Genomic DNA, 20027 nt, shown 5'->3' with positions numbered 1-20027 from the left:
TATGTAATAGGCAAGAGCTACACCTTCCTCAACGAAGTGGACTCAACACCCCATATTAAACGCCTAAGAATATACCTGACTAGTAAGAATCTTAAAACCTATGGATTTACATGTCTCCAAAAGAGAATGAAGCGTGTGTACAGCAGCATAAACGCAGCAGTGATAGGATTAGTGAGGTTCGGTGAGCAAATGCAGACCCTTTGAAGTCATATTTCATGGTACCCATTCCATGGGTCTCAACTCTCCAGGTTTAAGGGATTCTTCCTTCACCTAAAACATGCATGTGGAACCCAGAGTATGATCCACCGTGTGATCGGGAAACGTGTTCAAATGTGTCTCAGTTTTCGTCCCCTGGTACACGGGTGCAACATTCCAGACGCTTTACTAACACTCTCCCCACTTGGAGAGTCAGTGCCTTTAACGTCGTGTTTGGCCCAGTTTGCAATTTCTGCGGGAAATGAACAGGAATAGGGAGAACCAATGAGAGACTAGCTGGAGGTGTCTGGACGGGCAAATTTAACTCTCATTTCCCACCAGGAAGAGGAATTAACCAAAGGCTCAGCTTGCCGTGCCGGAACCACACTAGGGCCTGAAGCAATCTTGCGGTGTTGCGGCCAGCTCACAAGAAAGCCAGTTGAAGAAAGGAGCTCAGGGGCACTGTCATTCACAAACCTGCAGAGTTATAAATGACAGCTATCGTCCAAAAATATATTGAAGTAAGGCTGCCAAGAGGACTTGAAAGCGGGGCAGAATTGCAGGAAACCGATTTCAGGAGGTAGACTGGAATTGCATGAAAAGCATAGGAAAAGAGGCAGAACGTCCACAATGATGCACTTGGCCAAAAAGGGCGTATGCGTTTTTTCCTGAATATATTCAGGAAAAAACGCATACGCCCTTTTTGGCCAACCAAGCAAGCTTGCAAAGGAAATCTGCACTACAATGAAGTCTCACTGCCCCCTGGTCAAAAGGGCCATCTGAAAAAAGTGTAAAATCCAGAAAGGCAGGACAGGCCATGGAGAACTGGGAGCCTTGTTATGCTGATGGGCGGGATGTCAATTGCCAACAGCCACTCTGGAGAAGTGTATGGTGTTTCCTGAAACATCTAAAAAACAAAGCAACAGAGCCTAGGGCACTTCCACTTATGCTCCTATAGCTTAGGGAAATTCAAATCAAAAAGACACAGCCAACCCAACGTTTGGGACGGCTCTGTTTACAAGATCCTCGTTTACACTACAAGTTCAATATCACAGAAAGCGAAAAATGAATAAAGAATTTGTGGTATTTACGTACAATGCAATATCACTCAGCAATGAAATCTATGTCATCAGGCCCGTAGCAGCATAATGAGTGGATTCAGATACGATGATTCTAAGTGAAATAAGTCACACAGAAAAAGAAACATCATAAGATATCACTAATACACGGAATGTAAACTTGGCTACACAGGAACTGAATTACAAAACAGAACAGGGTCTCAAATGTAGAAAACCAACTTATGCTTGCTTAAGGGGAAAGGTGAGTTGGGGTGCTGCATAAAACCAGAGATTGAAATTAGCACAGATACCGTTCCATAAGCCAAATATGTAATAGACAAGAGCTACTCCTTGCTCAACGAAGTGGACTCAACACCCCATATTAAACGCCTAAGAATATACCTGACTATTAAGAATCTTAAAACCTATGGATTTATATGTCTCCGAAAAGGAATCAAACCTGTGTACAGCAGCATAAACGCAGCAGTGATAGGATTTGTGAGTTTCGGTGAGCAAATGCAGACCCTTTGAAGTCATATTGCATGGTACCCATTCCATGGGTCACAACTCTCCAGGTTTAAGGGATTCCTCCTTCAGCTAAAACATGCATGTGGCACCCAGAGTATGATCCACTGTGTGATCGGGAAACGTGTTCAAATGTGTCTCAGTTTTCGTCCCCTGCTACTCGGGTGCAACATTCCAGACGCTTTACTAACACTCTCCCCACTTGGAGAGTCAGTGCCTTTAACGTCGTGTTTGGCCCAGTTTGCAATTTCTGCGGGAAATGAACAGGAATAGGGAGAACCAATGAGAGACTAGCTGGAGGTGTCTGGACGGGCAAATTTAACTCTCATTTCCCACCAGGAAGAGGAATTAACCAAAGGCTCAGCTTGCCGTGCCGGAACCACACTAGGGCCTGAAGCAATCCTGCGGTGTTGCGGCCAGCTCACAATAAAGAGAGTTGAAGAAAGGATCTCAGGGGCCCTGTCATTCACAAACCTACAGAGTTATAAATGACAGCTATCGTCCAAAAATATATTGAAGTAAGGCTGCCAAGAGGACTTGAAAGCGGGGAAGAATTGCAGGAAACCGATTTCAGGAGGTAGACTGGAATTGCATGAAAAGCATAGGAAAAGAGGCAGAACGTCCACAATGATGCACTTGGCCAAAAAGGGCGTATGCGTTTTTTCCTGAATATATTCAGGAAAAAACGCATACGCCCTTTTTGGCCAACCAAGCAAGCTTGCAAAGGAAATCTGCACTACAATGAAGTCTCACTGCCCCACGGGCAAAAGGGCCATCTGAAAAAAGTGTAAAATCCAGAAAGGCAGGACAGGCCATGGAGAACTGGGAGCCTTGTTATGCTGATGGGCGGGATGTAAATTGCCAACAGCCACTCTGGAGAAGTGTATGGTGTTTCCTGAAACATCTAAAAAACAAAGCAACAGAGCCTAGGGCACTTCCACTTATGCTCCTATAGCTTAGGGAAATTAAAATCAAAAAGACACAGCCACCCCAAAGTTTGGGACGGCTCTGTTTACAAGAACCTCGTTTATGGTACAAGTTCAATATTACAGAAAGCGAAAAATGAATAAAGAATTTGTGGTATTTACGTACAATGCAATATCACTCAGCAATGAAATCTATGTCATCAGACCCGTAGCAGCATAATGAGTGCACTCAGGTACGACGATTCTAAGAGAAAAAAGTCACACAGAAAAAGAAATATCATAAGGTATCACTAATACACGGAATGTAAACTTGGCTACCCAGGAACTGAATTACAAAACAGAACAGGGTCTCAAATGTAGAAAACCAACTTATGCTTGCTTAAGGGGAAAGGTGAGTTGGGGTGCTGCATAAAACCAGAGATTGAAATTAGCACAGATACCGTTCCATAAGCCAAATATGTAATAGAAAAGAGCTACTCCTTGCTCAACGAAGTGGACTCAACACCCCATATTAAACGCCTAAGAATATACCTGACTAGTAAGAATCTTAAAACCTATGGATTTACATGTCTCCAAAAGAGAATTAAGCGTTTGTACAGCAGCATAAACGCAGCAGTGATAGGAATAGTGAGGTTCGGTGAGCAAATGCAGACCCTTTGAAGTCATATTTCATGGTACCCATTCCATGGGTCTCAACTCTCCAGGTTTAAGGGATTCTTCCTTCAGCTAAAACATGCATGTGGAACCCAGAGTATGATCCACCGTGTGATCGGGAAACGTGTTCAAATGTGTCTCAGTTTTCGTCCCCTGGTACTCGGGTGCAACATTCCAGACGCTTTACTAACACTCTCCCCACTTGGAGAGTCAGTGCCTTTAACGTCGTGTTTGGCCCAGTTTGCAATTTCTGCGGGAAATGAACAGGAATAGGGAGAACCAATGAGAGACTAGCTGGAGGTGTCTGGACGGGCAAATTTAACTCTCATTTCCCACCAGGAAGAGGAATTAACCAAAGGCTCAGCTTGCCGTGCCAGAACCACACTAGGGCCTGAAGCAATCTTGCGGTGTTGCGGCCAGCTCACAAGAAAGCCAGTTGAAGAAAGGAGCTCAGGGGCACTGTCATTCACAAACCTGCAGAGTTATAAATGACAGCTATCGTCCAAAAATATATTGAAGTAAGGCTGCCAAGAGGACTTGAAAGCGGGGCAGAATTGCAGGAAACCGATTTCAGGAGGTAGACTGGAATTGCATGAAAAGCATAGGAAAAGAGGCAGAACGTCCACAATGATGCACTTGGCCAAAAAGGGCGTATGCGTTTTTTCCTGAATATATTCAGGAAAAAACGCATACGCCCTTTTTGGCCAACCAAGCAAGCTTGCAAAGGAAATCTGCACTACAATGAAGTCTCACTGCACCCTGGTCAAAAGGGCCATCTGCAAAAAGTGTAAAATCCAGAAAGGCAGGACAGGCCATGGAGAACTGGGAGCCTTGTTATGCTGATGGGCGGGATGTCAATTGCCAACAGCCACTCTGGAGAAATGTATGGTGTTTCCTGAAACATCTAAAAAACAAAGCAACAGAGCCTAGGGCACTTCCACTTATGCTCCTATAGCTTAGGGAAATTCAAATCAAAAAGACACAGCCAACCCAACGTTTGGGACGGCTCTGTTTACAAGATCCTCGTTTACAGTACAAGTTCAATATCACAGAAAGCGAAAAATGAATAAAGAATTTGTGGTATTTACGTACAATGCAATATCACTCAGCAATGAAATCTATGTCATCAGGCCCGTAGCAGCATAATGAGTGGATTCAGATACAATGATTCTAAGTGAAATAAGTCACACAGAAAAAGAAACATCATAAGATATCACTAATACACGGAATGTAAACTTGGCTACACAGGAACTGAATTACAAAACAGAACAGGGTCTCAAATGTAGAAAACCAACTTATGCTTGCTTAAGGGGAAAGGTGAGTTGGGGTGCTGCATAAAACCAGAGATTGAAATTAGCACAGATACCGTTCCATAAGCCAAATATGTAATAGACAAGAGCTACTCCTTGCTCAACGAAGTGGACTCAACACCCCATATTAAACGCCTAAGAATATACCTGACTAGTAAGAATCTTAAAACCTATGGATTTATATGTCTCCGAAAAGGAATCAAACCTGTGTACAGCAGCATAAACTCAGCAGTGATAGGATTGGTGAGTTTCGGTGAGCAAATGCAGACCCTTTGAAGTCATATTGCATGGTACCCATTCCATGGGTCACAACTCTCCAGGTTTAAGGGATTCCTCCTTCAGCTAAAACATGCATGTGGCACCCAGAGTATGATCCACCGTGTGATCGGGAAACGTGTTCAAATGTGTCTCAGTTTTCATTCCCTGCTACTCGGGTGCAACATTCCAGACGCTTTACTAACACTCTCCCCACTTGGAGAGTCAGTGCCTTTAACGTCCTGTTTGGCCCAGTTTGCAATTTCTGCGGGAAATGAACAGGAATAGGGAGAACCAATGAGAGACTAGCTGGAGGTGTCTGGACGGGCAAATTTAACTCTCATTTCCCACCAGGAAGAGGAATTAACCAAAGGCTCAGCTTGCCGTGCCGGAACCACACTAGGGCCTGAAGCAATCCTGCGGTGTTGCGGCCAGCTCACAATAAAGAGAGTTGAAGAAAGGATCTCAGGGGCCCTGTCATTCACAAACCTACAGAGTTATAAATGACAGCTATCGTCCAAAAATATATTGAAGTAAGGCTGCCAAGAGGACTTGAAAGCGGGGAAGAATTGCAGGAAACCGATTTCAGGAGGTAGACTGGAATTGCATGAAAAGCATAGGAAAAGAGGCAGAACGTCCACAATGATGCACTTGGCCAAAAAGGGCGTATGCGTTTTTTCCTGAATATATTCAGGAAAAAACGCATACGCCCTTTTTGGCCAACCAAGCAAGCTTGCAAAGGAAATCTGCACTACAATGAAGTCTCACTGCCCCACGGGCAAAAGGGCCATCTGAAAAAAGTGTAAAATCCAGAAAGGCAGGACAGGCCATGGAGAATTGGGAGCCTTGTTATGCTGATGGGCGGGATGTAAATTGCCAACAGCCACTCTGGAGAAATGTATGGTGTTTCATGAAACATCTAAAAAACAAAGCAACAGAGCCTAGGGCACTTCCACTTATGCTCCTATAGCTTAGGGAAATTAAAATAAAAAAGACACAGTCACCCCAAAGTTTGGGACGGCTCTGTTTACAAGAACCTCGTTTATGGAACAAGTTCAATATCACAGAAAGCGAAAAACGAATAAAGAATTTGTGGTACTTACGTACAATGCAATATCACTCAGCAATGAAATCTATGTCATCAGACCCGTAGCAGCATAATGAGTGGACACAGGTACGATGATTCTAAGAGAAATAAGTCACACAGAAAAAGTAATATCATAAGGTATCACTAATACACGGAATGTAAACTTGGCTACCCAGGAACTGAATTACAAAACAGAACAGGGTCTCAAATGTAGAAAACCAACTTATGCTTGCTTAAGGGGAAAGGTGAGTTGGGGTGCTGCATAAAACCAGAGATTGAAATTAGCACAGATACCATTCCATAAGCCAAATATGTAATAGACAAGAGCTACTCCTTCCTCAACGAAGTGGACTCAACACACCATATTAAACGCCTAAGAATATACCTGACTAGTAAGAATCTTAAAACCTATGGATTTACATGTCTCTGAAAGAGAATCAAGCGTGTGTACAGCAGCATAAACGCAGCAATGATAGGATTAGTGAGGTTCTGAGCAAATGCAGACCCTTTGAAGTCATATTGCATGGTACCCATTCCATGGGTCTCAACTCTCCAGGTTTAAGGAATTGTACCTTCAGCTAAAACATGCATGTGGAACCCAGAGTATGATCCACCATGTGATCGGGAAACGTGTTCAAATGTGTCTCAGTTTTCGTCCCCTGGTCCTCGGGTGCAACATTCCAGACGCTTTACTAACACTCTCCCCACTTGGAGAGTGAGTGCCTTTAACCTCCTGTTTGGCCCAGTTTGCAATTTCTGTGGGAAATGAACAGGAATAGGGAGAACCAATGAGAGACTAGCTGGAGGTGTCTGGACGGGCAAATTTAACTCTCATTTCCCACCAGGAAGAGGAATTAACCAAAGGCTCAGCTTGCCGTCCGGGAACCACACTAGGGCCTGAAGCAATCCTGTGGTGTTGCGGCCAGCTCACAATAAAGAGAGTTGAAGAAAGGATCTCAGGGGCACTGTCATTCACAAACCTGCAGAGTTATAAATGACAGCTATCGTCCAAAAATATATTGAAGTAAGGCTGCCAAGAGGACTTGAAAGCGGGGCAGAATTGCAGGAAAACTATTTCAGGAGGTAGACTGGAATTGCATGAAAAGCATAGGAAAAGAGGCAGAACGTCCACAATGATGCACTTGGCCAAAAAGGGCGTATGCGTTTTTTCCTGAATATATTCAGGAGAAAACGCATACGCCCTTTTTGGCCAACCAAGCAAGCTTGCAAAGGAAATCTGCACTACAATGAAGTCTCACTGCCCCACGGGCAAAAGGGCCATCTGAAAAAAGTGTAAAATCCAGAAAGGCAGGACAGGCCATGGAGAATTGGGAGCCTTGTTATGCTGATGGGCGGGATGTAAATTGCCAACAGCCACTCTGGAGAAGTGTATGGTGTTTCCTGAAACATCTAAAAAACAAAGCAACAGAGCCTAGGGCACTTCCACTTATGGTCCTATAGTTTAGGGAAATTAAAATAAAAAAGACACAGACACCCCAAAGTTTGGGACGGCTCTGTTTACAAGAACCTCGTTTATGGTACAAGTTCAATATCACAGAAAGCGAAAAATGAATAAAGAATTTGTGGTACTTACGTACAATGCAATATCACTCAGCAAAGAAATCTATGTCATCAGACCCGTAGCAGCATAATGAGTGGACTCAGGTACGATGATTCTAAGAGAAATAAGTCACACAGAAAAAGAAATATCATAAGGTATCACTAATACACGGAATGTAAACTTGGCTACCCAGGAACTGAATTACAAAACAGAACAGGCTCTCAAATGTAGAAAACCAACTTATGCTTGCTTAAGGGGAAAGGTGAGTTGGGGTGCTGCATAAAACCAGAGATTGAAATTAGCACAGATACCGTTCCATAAGCCAAATATGTAATAGACAAGAGCTACTCCTTCCTCAACGAAGTGGACTCAACACCCCTTATTAAACGCCTAAGGATATACCTGACTAGTAAGAATCTTAAAACCTATGGATTTACATGTCTCCAAAAGAGAATCAAGCGTGTGTACAGCAGCATAAATGCAGCAGTGATAGGATTAGTGAGGTTCGGTGAGCAAATGCAGAGCCTTTGAAGTCATATTGCATGGTACCCATTCCATGGGTCTCAACTCTCCAGGTTTAAGGGATTCTGCCTTCAGCTAAAACATGCATGTGGAACCCAGAGTATGATCCACCGTGTGATCGGGAAACGTGTTCAAATGTGTCTCAGTTTTCGTCCCCTGGTACTCGGGTGCAACATTCCAGACGCTTTACTAACACTCTCCCCACTTGGAGAGTCAGTGCCTTTAACGTCCTGTTTGGCCCAGTTTGCAATTTCTGCGGGAAATGAACAGGAATAGGGTGAACCAATGAGAGACTAGCTGGAGGTGTCTGGACGTGCAAATTTAACTCTCATTTCCCACCAGGAAGAGGAATTAACCAAAGGCTCAGCTTGCCGTCCGGGAACCACACGAGGGCCTGAAGCAATCCGGCGGTGTTGCGGCCAGCTCACAATAAAGAGAGTTGAAGAAAGGATCTCAGGGGCACTGTCATTCACAAACCTGCAGAGTTATAAATGACAGCTATCGTCCAAAAATATATTGAAGTAAGGCTGCCAAGAGGACTTGAAAGCGGGGCAGAATTGCAGGAAACCGATTTCAGGAGGTAGACTGGAATTGCATGAAAAGCATAGGAAAAGAGGCAGAACGTCCACAATGATGCACTTGGCCAAAAAGGGCGTATGCGTTTTTTCCTGAATATATTCAGGAAAAAACGCATAAGCCCTTTTTGGCCAACCAAGCAAGCTTGCAAAGGAAATCTGCACTACAATGAAGTCTCACTGCCCCACGGGCAAAAGGGCCATCTGAAAAATGTGTAAAATCCAGAAAGGCAGGACAGGCCATGGTGAACTGGGAGCCTTGTTATGCTGATGGGCGGGATGTAAATTGCCAACAGCCACTCTGGAGAAGTGTATGGTGTTTCCTGAAACATCTAAAAAACAAAGCAACAGAGCCTAGGGCACTTCCACTTATGCTCCTATAGCTTAGGGAAATTAAAATCAAAAAGACACAGCCACCCCAAAGTTTGGGCCGGCTCTGTTTACAAGAACCTCGTTTATGGTACAAGTTCAATATCACAGAAAGCGAAAAATGAATAAAGAATTTGTGGTACTTACGTACAATGCAATATCACTCAGCAATGAAATCTATGTCATCAGACCCGTAGCAGCATAATGAGTGGACTCAGGTACGATGATTCTAAGAGAAATAAGTCACACAGAAAAAGAAATATCATAAGGTATCACTAATACACGGAATGTAAACTTGGCTACCCAGGAACTGAATTACAAAACAGAACAGGGTCTCAAATGTAGAAAACCAACTTATGCTTGCTTAAGGGGAAAGGTGAGTTGGGGTGCTGCATAAAACCAGAGATTGAAATTAGCACAGATACCATTCCATAAGCCAAATATGTAATAGGCAAGAGCTACTCCTTCCTCAACGAAGTGAACTCAACACCCCATATTAAACGCCTAAGAATATACCTGACTAGTAAGAATACTAAAACCTATGGATTTACATGTCTCCAAAAGAGAATCAAGCGTGTGTACAGCAGCATAAACGCAGCAGTGATAGGATTAGTGAGGTTCGGTGAGCAAATGCAGACCCTTTGAAGTCATATTGCATGGTACCCATTCCATGGGTCTCAATTCTCCAGGTTTAAGGGATTCTTCCTTCACCTAAAACATGCATGTGGAACCCAGAGTATGATCCACTGTGTGATCGGGAAACGTGTTCAAATGTGTCTCAGTTTTCGTCCCCTGGTACTCGGGTGCAACATTCCAGACGCTTTACTAACACTCTCCCCACTTGGAGAGTCAGTGCCTTTAACGTCGTGTTTGGCCCAGTTTGCAATTTCTGCGGGAAATGAACAGGAATAGGGAGAACCAATGAGAGACTAGCTGGAGGTGTCTGGACGGGCAAATTTAACTCTCATTTCCCACCAGGAAGAGGAATTAACCAAAGGCTCAGCTTGCCGTGCCGGAACCACACTAGGGCCTGAAGCAATCTTGCGGTGTTGCGGCCAGCTCACAAGAAAGCCAGTTGAAGAAAGGATCTCAGGAGCCCTGTCATTCACAAACCTGCAGAGTTATAAATGACAGCTATCGTCCAAAAATATATTGAAGTAAGGCTGCCAAGAGGACTTGAAAGCGGGGCAGAATTGCAGGAAACCGATTTCAGGAGGCAGACTGGAATTGCATGAAAAGCATAGGAAAAGAGGCAGAACGTCCACAATGATGCACTTGGCCAAAAAGGGCGTATGCGTTTTTTCCTGAATATATTCAGGAAAAAACGCATACGCCCTTTTTGGCCAACCAAGCAAGCTTGCAAAGGAAATCTGCACTACAATGAAGTCTCACTGCCCCACGGGCAAAAGGGCCATCTGAAAAAAGTGTAAAATCCAGAAAGGCAGGACAGGCCATGGAGAATTGGGAGCCTTGTTATGCTGATGGGCGGGATGTAAATTGCCAACAGCCACTCTGGAGAAATGTATGGTGTTTCATGAAACATCTAAAAAACAAAGCAACAGAGCCTAGGGCACTTCCACTTATGCTCCTATAGCTTAGGGAAATTAAAATCAAAAAGACACAGCCACCCCAAAGTTTGGGACGGCTCTGTTTACAAGAACCTCGTTTATGGAACAAGTTCAATATCACAGAAAGCAAAAAACGAATAAAGAATTTGTGGTACTTACGTACAATGCAATATCACTCAGCAATGAAATCTATGTCGTCAGACCCGTAGCAGCATAATGAGTGGACACAGGTACGATGATTCTAAGAGAAATAAGTCACACAGAAAAAGTAATATCATAAGGTATCACTAATACACGGAATGTAAACTTGGCTACCCAGGAACTGAATTACAAAACAGAACAGGGTCTCAAATGTAGAAAACCAACTTATGCTTGCTTAAGGGGAAAGGTGAGTTGGGGTGCTGCATAAAACCAGATATTGAAATTAGCACAGATACCATTCCATAAGCCAAATATGTAATAGACAAGAGCTACTCCTTCCTCAACGAAGTGGACTCAACACACCATATTAAACGCCTAAGAATATACCTGACTAGTAAGAATCTTAAAACCTATGGATTTACATGTCTCCAAAAGAGAATGAAGCGTGTGTACAGCAGCATAAACGCAGCAGTGATAGGATTAGTGAGGTTCTGAGCAAATGCAGACCCTTTGAAGTCATATTGCATGGTACCCATTCCATGGGTCTCAACTCTCCAGGTTTAAGGAATTGTACCTTCAGCTAAAACATGCATGTGGAACCCAGAGTATGATCCACCGTGTGATCGGGAAACGTGTTCAAATGTGTCTCAGTTTTCGTCCCCTGGTCCTCGGGTGCAACATTCCAGACGCTTTACTAACACTCTCCCCACTTGGAGAGTGAGTGCCTTTAACCTCCTGTTTGGCCCAGTTTTCAATTTCTGTGGGAAATGAACAGGAATAGGGAGAACCAATGAGAGACTAGCTGGAGGTGTCTGGACGGGCAAATTTAACTCTCATTTCCCACCAGGAAGAGGAATTAACCAAAGGCTCAGCTTGCCGTCCGGGAACCACACTAGGGCCTGAAGCAATCCTGTGGTGTTGCGGCCAGCTCACAATAAAGAGAGTTGAAGAAAGGATCTCAGGGGCACTGTCATTCACAAACCTGCAGAGTTATAAATGACAGCTATCGTCCAAAAATATATTGAAGTAAGGCTGCCAAGAGGACTTGAAAGCGGGGCAGAATTGCAGGAAACCGATTTCAGGAGGTAGACTGGAATTGCATGAAAAGCATAGGAAAAGAGGCAGAACGTCCACAATGATGCACTTGGCCAAAAAGGGCGTATGCGTTTTTTCCTGAATATATTCAGGAGAAAACGCATACGCCCTTTTTGGCCAACCAAGCAAGCTTGCAAAGGAAATCTGCACTACAATGAAGTCTCACTGCCCCACGGGCAAAAGGGCCATCTGAAAAAAGTGTAAAATCCAGAAAGGCAGGACAGGCCATGGAGAATTGGGAGCCTTGTTATGCTGATGGGCGGGATGTAAATTGCCAACAGCCACTCTGGAGAAGTGTATGGTGTTTCCTGAAACATCTAAAAAACAAAGCAACAGAGCCTAGGGCACTTCCACTTATGCTCCTATAGTTTAGGGAAATTAAAATAAAAAAGACACAGCCACCCCAAAGTTTGGGACGGCTCTGTTTACAAGAACCTCGTTTATGGTACAAGTTCAATATCACAGAAAGCGAAAAATGAATAAAGAATTTGTGGTACTTACGTACAATGCAATATCACTCAGCAAAGAAATCTATGTCATCAGACCCGTAGCAGCATAATGAGTGGACTCAGGTACGATGATTCTAAGAGAAATAAGTCACACAGAAAAAGAAATATCATAAGGTATCACTAATACACGGAATGTAAACTTGGCTACCCAGGAACTGAATTACAAAACAGAACAGGGTCTCAAATGAAGAAAACAAACTTATGCTTGCTTAAGGGGAAAGGTGAGTTGGGGTGCTGCATAAAACCAGAGATTGAAATTAGCACAGATACCATTCCATAAGCCAAATATGTAACAGACTGGAGCTACTACTTCCTCAACGAAGTGGACTCAACACACCATATTAAACGCCTAAGAATATACCTGACTAGTAAGAATCTTAAAACCTATGGATTTACATGTCTCTGAAAGAGAATCAAGCGTGTGTACAGCAGCATAAACGCAGCAGTGATAGGATTAGTGAGGTTCTGAGCAAATGCAGACCCTTTGAAGTCATATTGCATGGTACCCATTCCATGGGTCACAACTCTCCAAGTTTAAGGGATTCCTCCTGCAGCTAAAACATGCATGTGGAACCCAGAGTATGATCCACCATGTGATTGGGAAACGTGTTCAAATGTGTCTCAGGTTTCGTCCCCTGGTCCTCGGGTGCAACATTCCAGACGCTTTACTAACACTCTCCCCACTTGGAGAGTGAGTGCCTTTAACCTCCTGTTTGTCCCAGTTTGCAAATTCTGCGGGAAATGAACAGGAATAGGGAGAACCAATGAGAGACTAGCTGGAGGTGTCTGGACGGGCAAATTTAACTCTCATTTCCCACCAGGAAGAGGAATTAACCAAAGGCTCAGATTGCCGTGCTGGAACCACACTAGGGCCTGAAGCAATCCTGCGGTGTTGCGGCCAGCTCACAATAAAGAGAGTTGAAGAAAGGATCTCAGGGGCACTGTCATTCACAAACCTGCAGAGTTATAAATGACAGCTATCATCCAAAAATATATTGAAGTAAGGCTGCCAAGAGGACTTGAAAGCGGGGCAGAATTGCAGGAAACCGATTTCAGGAGGTAGACTGGAATTGCATGAAAAGCATAGGAAAAGAGGCAGAACATCCACAATGATGCACTTGGCCAAAAAGGGCGTATGCGTTTTTCCCTGAATATATTCAGGAAAAAATGCATACGCCCTTTTTGGCCAACCAAGCAAGCTTGCAAAGGAAATCTGCACTACAATGAAGTCTCACTGCCCCCTGGTCAAAAGGGCCATCTGAAAAAAGTGTAAAATCCAGAAAGGCAGGACAGGCCATGGAGAACTGGGAGCCTTGTTATGCTGATGGGCGGGATGTAAATTGCCAACAGCCACTCTGGAGAAATGTATGGTGTTTCCTGAAACATCTAAAAAACAAAGCAACAGAGCCTAGGGCACTTCCACTTATGCTCCTCTAGCTTAGGGAAATTCAAATCAAAAAGACACAGCCACCCCAACGTTTGGGACGGCTCTGTTTACAAGATCCTCGTTTACAGTACAAGTTCAATATCACAGAAAGCGAAAAATGAATAAAGAATTTGTGGTATTTACGTACAATGCAATATCACTCAGCAATGAAATCTATGTCATCAGGCCCGTAGCAGCCTAATGAGTGGATTCAGGTACGATGATTCTAAGTGAAATAAGTCACACAGAAAAAGAAACATCATAAGATATCACTAATACACGGAATGTAAACTTGGCTACACAGGAACTGAATTACAAAACAGAACAGGGTCTCAAATGTAGAAAACCAACTTATGCTTACTTAAGGGGAAAGGTGAGTTGTGGTGCTGCATAAAACAAGAGATTGAAATTAGCACAGATACCGTTCCATAAGCCAAATATGTAATAGACAAGAGCTACTCCTTGCTCAACGAAGTGGACTCAACACCCCATATTAAACGCCTAAGAATATACCTGACTAGTAAGAATCTTAAAACCTATGGATTTATATGTCTCCGAAAAGGAATCAAACCTGTGTACAGCAGCATAAACGCAGCAGTGATAGGATTGGTGTGTTTCGGTGAGCAAATGCAGACCCTTTGAAGTCATATTGCATGGTACCCATTCCATGGGTCACAGCTCTCCAGGTTTAAGGGATTCCTCCTTCAGCTAAAACATGCATGTGGCACCCAGAGTATGATCCACCGTGTGATCGGGAAACGTGTTCAAATGTGTCTCAGTTTTCATCCCCTGCTACTCGGGTGCAACATTCCAGACGCTTTACTAACACTCTCCCCACTTGGAGAGTCAGTGCCTTTAACGTCCTGTTTGGCCCAGTTTGCAATTTCTGCGGGAAATGAACAGGAATAGGGAGAACCAATGAGAGACTAGCTGGAGGTGTCTGGACGGGCAAATTTAACTCTCATTTCCCACCAGGAAGAGGAATTAACCAAAGGCTCAGCTTGCCGTGCCAGAACCACACTAGGGCCTGAAGCAATCCTGCGGTGTTGCGGCCAGCTCACAATAAAGAGAGTTGAAGAAAGGATCTCAGGGGCCCTGTCATTCACAAACCTGAAGAGTTATCAATGACAGCTATCGTCCAAAAATATATTGAAGTAAGGCTGCCAAGAGCACTTGAAAGCGGGGCAGAATTGCAGGAAACCGATTTCAGGAGGTAGACTGGAATTGCATGAAAAGCATAGGAAAAGAGGCAGAACGTCCACAATGATGCACTTGGCCAAAAAGGGCGTATGCGTTTTTTCCTGAATATATTCAGGAAAAAACGCATACGCACTTTTTGGCCAACCAAGCAAGCTTGCAAAGGAAATCTGCACTACAATGAAGTCTCACTGCCCCACGGGCAAAAGGGCCATCTGAAAAAAGTGTAAAATCCAGAAAGGCAGGACAGGCCATGGAGAATTGGGAGCCTTGTTATGCTGATGGGCGGGATGTAAATTGCCAACAGCCACTCTGGAGAAGTGTATGGTGTTTCCTGAAACATCTAAAAAACAAAGCAACAGAGCCTAGGGCACTTCCACTTATGCTCCTATAGTTTAGGGAAATGAAAATAAAAAAGACACAGCCAAACCAAAGTTTGGGACGGCTCTGTTTACAAGAACCTCGTTTATGGTACAAGTTCAATATTACAGAAAGCGAAAAATTAATAAAGAATTTGTGGTATTTACGTACAATGCAATATCACTCAGCAATGAAATCTATGTCATCAGACCCGTAGCAGCATAATGAGTGCACTCAGGTACGATGATTCTAAGAGAAAAAAGTCACACAGAAAAAGAAACATCATAAGGTATCACTAATACACGGAATGTAAACTTGGCGACCCAGGAACTAAATTACCAAACAGAACAGGGTCTCAAATGTAGAAAACCAACTTATGCTTGCTTAAGGGGAAAGGTGAGTTGGGGTGCTGCATAAAACTAGAGATTGAAATTAGCACAGATACCATTCCATAAGCCAAATATGTAATAGGCAAGAGCTACACCTTCCTCAACGAAGTGGACTCAACACCCCATATTAAACGCCTAAGAATATACCTGACTAGTAAGAATCTTAAAACCTATGGATTTACATGTCTCCAAAAGAGAATCAAGCGTGTGTACAGCAGCATAAACGCAGCAGTGATATGATTAGTGAGGTTCGGTGAGCAAATGCAGACCCTTTGAAGTCATATTGCATGGTACCCATTCCATGGGTCTCAATTCTCCAGGTTTAAGGGATTCTTCCTTCACCTAAAACATGCATGTGGAACCCAGAGTATGATCCACCATGTGATCGGGAAACGTGTTCAAATGTGTCTCAGTTTTCGTCCCCTGGTACTCGGGTGCAACATTCCAGACGCTTTACTAACACTCTCCCCACTTGGAGAGTCAGTGCCTTTAACGTCGTGTTTGGCCCAGTTTGCAATTTCTGCGGGAAATGAACAGGAATAGGGAGAACCAATGAGAGACTAGCTGGAGGTGTCTGGACGGGCAAATTTAACTCTCATTTCCCACCAGGAAGAGGAATTAACCAAAGGCTCAGCTTGCCGTGCCGGAACCACACTAGGGCCTGAAGCAATCTTGCGGTGTTGCAGCCAGCTCACAAGAAAGCCAGTTGAAGAAAGGAGCTCAGGGGCACTGTCATTCACAAACCTGCAGAGTTATAAATGACAGCTATCGTCCAAAAATATATTGAAGTAAGGCTGCCAAGAGGACTTGAAAGCGGGGCAGAATTGCAGGAAACCGATTTCAGGAGGTAGACTGGAATTGCATGAAAAGCATAGGAAAAGAGGCAGAACGTCCACAATGATGCACTTGGCCAAAAAGGGCGTATGCGTTTTTTCCTGAATATATTCAGGAAAAAACGCATACGCCCTTTTTGGCCAACCAAGCAAGCTTGCAAAGGAAATCTGCACTACAATGAAGTCTCACTGCCCCACGGGCAAAAGGGCCATCTGCAAAAAGTGTAAAATCCAGAAAGGCAGGACAGGTCATGGAGAACTGGGAGCCTTGTTATGCTGATGGGCGGGATGTAAATTGCCAACAGCCACTCTGGAGAAATGTATGGTGTTTCCTGAAACATCTAAAAAACAAAGCAACAGAGCCTAGGGCACTTCCACTTATGCTCCTCTAGCTTAGGGAAATTCAAATCAAAAAGACACAGCCACCCCAACGTTTGGGACGGCTCTGTTTACAAGATCCTCATTTACGGTACAAGTTCAATATCACAGAAAGCGAAAAATGAATAAAGAATTTGTGGTATTTACGTACAATGCAATATCACTCAGCAATGAAATCTATGTCATCAGGCCCGTAGCAGCATAATGAGTGGATTCAGGTACAATGATTCTAAGTGAAATAAGTCACACAGAAAAAGAAACATCATAAGATATCACTAATACACGGAATGTAAACTTGGCTACACAGGAACTGAATTACAAAACAGAACAGGGTCTCAAATGTAGAAAACCAACTTATGCTTGCTTAAGGGGAAAGGTGAGTTGGGGTGCTGCATAAAACCAGAGATTGAAATTAGCACAGATACCGTTCCATAAGCCAAATATGTAATAGACAAGAGCTACTCCTTCCCCAACGAAGTGGACTCAACACCCCATATTAAACGCCTAAGGATATACCTGACTAGTAAGAATCTTAAAACCTATGGATTTACATGTCTCAAAAAGAGAATCAAGCATGTGTACAGCAGCATGAATGCAGCAGTGATAGGATTAGTGAGGTTCGGTGAGCCAATGCAGAGCCTTTGAAGTCATATTGCATGGTACCCATTCCATGGGTCACAACTCTCCAGGTAAGGGATTCTTCCTTCAGCTAAACTATGCATGTGGAACCCAGAATATGATCCACCGTGTGATCGGGAAACGTGTTCAAATGTGTCTCAGTTTTCGTCCCCTGGTACTCGGGTGCAACATTCCAGACGCTTTACTAACACTCTCCCCACTTGGAGAGTCAGTGCCTTTAACGTCCTGTTTGGCCCAGTTTGCAATTTCTGTGGGAAATGAACAGGAATAGGGAGAACCAATGAGAGACTAGCTGGAGGTGTCTGGACGTGCAAATTTAACTCTCATTTCCCACCAGGAAGAGGAATCAACCAAAGGCTCAGCTTGCCGTCCGGGAACCACACTAGGGCCTGAAGCAATCCTGCGGTGTTGCGGCCAGCTCACAATAAAGAGAGTTGAAGAAAGGATCTCAGGAGCCCTGTCATTCACAAACCTGCAGAGTTATAAATGACAGCTATCGTCCAAAAATATATTGAATTAAGGCTGCCAAGAGGACTTGAAAGCGGGGCAGAATTGCAGGAAACCGATTTCAGGAGGTACACTGGAATTGCATGAAAAGCATAGGAAAAGAGGCAGAACGTCCACAATGATGCACTTGGCCAAAAAGGGCGTATGCGTTTTTTCCTGAATATATTCAGGAGAAAACGCATACGCCCTTTTTGGCCAACCAAGCAAGCTTGTAAAGGAAATCTGCACTACAATGAAGTCTCACTGCCCCACGGGCAAAAGGGCAATCTGAAAAAAGTGTAAAATCCAGAAAGGCAGGACAGGCCATGGAGAACTGGGAGCCTTGTTATGCTGATGGGCGGGATGTCAATTGCCAACAGCCACTCTGGAGAAGTGTATGGTGTTTCCTGAAACATCTAAAAAACAAAGCAACAGAGCCTAGGGCACTTCCACTTATGCTCCTATAGCTTAGGGAAATTAAAATAAAAAAGACACAGCCACCCCAAAGTTTGGGACGGCTCTGTTTACAAGAACCTCGTTTATGGTACAAGTTCAATATCACAGAAAGCGAAAAATGAATAAAGAATTTGTGGTACTTACGTACAATGCAATATCACTCAGCAATGAAATCTATGTCATCAGACCTGTAGCAGCATAATGAGTGGACTCAGGTACGATGATTCTAAGAGAAATAAGTCACACAGAAAAAGAAATATCATAAGGTATCACTAATACACGGAATGTAAACTTGGCTACACAGGACCTGAATTACAAAACAGAACAGGGTCTCAAAAGTAGAAAACCAACTTATGCTTGCTTAAGGGGAAAGGTGAGTTGGGGTGCTGCATAAAACCAGAGATTGAAATTAGCACAGATACCGTTCCATAAGCCAAGTATGTAATAGACAAGAGCTACTCCTTCCCCAACGAAGTGGACTCAACACCCCATATTAAACGCCTAAGAATATACCTGACTAGTAAGAATCTTAAAACCTATGGATTTACATGTCTCCAAAAGAGAATCAAGCGTGTGTACAGCAGCATAAACGCAGCAGTGATAGGATTAGTGAGGTTCGGTGAGCAAATGCAGACCCTTTGAAGTCATATTGCATGGTACCCATTCCATGGGTCTCAACTCTCCAGGTTTAAGGGATTCTTCCTTCACCTAAAACATGCATGTGGAACCCAGAGTATGATCCACCGTGTGATCGGGAAACGTGTTCAAATGTGTCTCAGTTTTCGTCCCCTAGTACTCGGGTGCAACATTCCAGACGCTTTACTAACACTCTCCCCACTTGGAGAGTCAGTGCCTTTAACGTCGTGTTTGGCCCAGTTTGCAATTTCTGCGGGAAATGAACAGGAATAGGGAGAACCAATGAGAGACTAGCTGGAGGTGTCTGGACGGGCAAATTTAACTCTCATTTCCCACCAGGAAGAGGAATTAAACAAAGGCTCAGCTTGCCGTGCCGGAACCACACTAGGGCCTGAAGCAATCTTGCGGTGTTGCGGCCAGCTCACAAGAAAGCCAGTTCAAGAAAGGAGCTCAGGGGCACTGTCATTCACAAACCTGCAGAGTTATAAATGACAGCTATCGTCCAAAAATATATTGAAGTAAGGCTGCCAAGAGCACTTGAATGCGGGGCAGAATTGCAGGAAACCGATTTCAGGAGGTAGACTGGAATTGCATGAAAAGCATAGGAAAAGAGGCAGAACGTCCACAATGATGCACTTGGCCAAAAAGGGCGTATGCGTTTTTTCCTGAATATATTCAGGAAAAAACGCATACGCCCTTTTTGGCCAACCAAGCAAGCTTGCAAAGGAAATCTGCACTACAATGAAGTCTCACTGCCCCACGGGCAAAAGGGCCATCTGAAAAAAGTGTAAAATCCAGAAAGGCAGGACAGGCCATGGAGAACTGGGAGCCTTGTTATGCTGATGGGCGGGATGTAAATTGCCAACAGCCACTCTGG

This window comes from Lagenorhynchus albirostris, chromosome 1 (genome assembly GCF_949774975.1).
Source record: "Lagenorhynchus albirostris chromosome 1, mLagAlb1.1, whole genome shotgun sequence".
Classification (NCBI taxonomy): Eukaryota; Metazoa; Chordata; class Mammalia; order Artiodactyla; family Delphinidae; genus Lagenorhynchus; species Lagenorhynchus albirostris.
The sequence above is the reverse complement of the archived record's forward strand: the minus strand, read 5'-3'. Positions refer to the sequence as shown.